Source organism: Chiloscyllium plagiosum, unplaced genomic scaffold (genome assembly GCF_004010195.1).
Source record: "Chiloscyllium plagiosum isolate BGI_BamShark_2017 unplaced genomic scaffold, ASM401019v2 scaf_85150, whole genome shotgun sequence".
Lineage (NCBI taxonomy): Eukaryota > Metazoa > Chordata > Chondrichthyes > Orectolobiformes > Hemiscylliidae > Chiloscyllium > Chiloscyllium plagiosum.
This window is the reverse complement of record NW_025181101.1, coordinates 1,461-2,438: the sequence shown is the minus strand read 5'-3', so window position 1 is coordinate 2,438 and position 978 is coordinate 1,461. Positions and strand designations below refer to the sequence as shown.

At 42.1% G+C, this 978-nt stretch overlaps 1 non-coding gene across 1 annotated transcript; it reads left to right on the top strand.

The window, feature by feature from the left end:
- The first annotated feature begins 702 nt into the window (after window positions 1-702).
- trnas-gcu lies at window positions 703-784 on the top strand. Its single transcript has one exon. It is a non-coding gene; the product is annotated as a tRNA-Ser (tRNA).
- Window positions 785-978: the final 194 nt, after the last annotated feature.

Genomic DNA, 978 nt, shown 5'->3' with positions numbered 1-978 from the left:
ACAGATCTCCATTGTGTCTCTGGCATCAAATTCGAAAGTGTAAACCTCCTCTGAATTCTTCCACCGCAGTCCACTGTTTGGGAAGTTTTCCTGTTCAGGGGAATGCACTTGCCAGTCTGTCAACTGCTGCTCCCAGCATTCGTTCTGGCAGTGCACTCATTTTCCTTCTGACACATGCTCACTGTGTTGCTGTGATCATACAGTGACTTGGTGTCACACCACCAGGGTAATGATACAGATCAAGGTTTTTGCATTGTTGAATTCAATTGTCAGTTTAGCATTATTTAGGATTTTGAAATTGTCTGTTGTGTACACAGGTGCGTGTCAAAAATATCTGAGTGGAAGAAAGGTGTTCTGAATAATGACATTGAGCACTATGCACTCTCCTCCAGTCTGGAAAACAATTCCTCACAGACAACTTTACACCTCCTGCTGTCACGGGCTCTTCATTCCTTGACTTCTAATCTTCACAATATTCAACAGACCTTGTTACATCGTCATTGCTTCATTTTTGTTTAGATCACTGTGAGCAGAGTGTCACAGTGGGAGTGTGTTTGCTCCACAACTCAGAGGTAAGACTATACTCTTGGAACCGTACTGTACTATTTATCATTTAACCAAGACCAGGGAGAAATATCTTCTGCTCAGCATAATTTACGCAATTCACTTATTCATAAGGTCAAATATGCGATGGGCGTATGTGGCGAGATGGCCGAGAGGTTAAGGCGATGGACTGCTTATCCATCGCGTTCTACGCGCGTGGGTTCGAATCCCACTCTTGTCGTCGTTATCAACGATTTTCAAGTTTGCTATCTTTGGATGATCACAGCTGTCCAATGGTCTGTTTATATGCATCGACGCTATAATAAAATCTAAAAGAATAATTTGAGTCTGTTGCCTAAACTGCATTGAAATGTAGACTGTATTGGGATAATGAAAAGGAACGCGATTGTCTTTTCCAAGTCAAGTTGCTGTGAA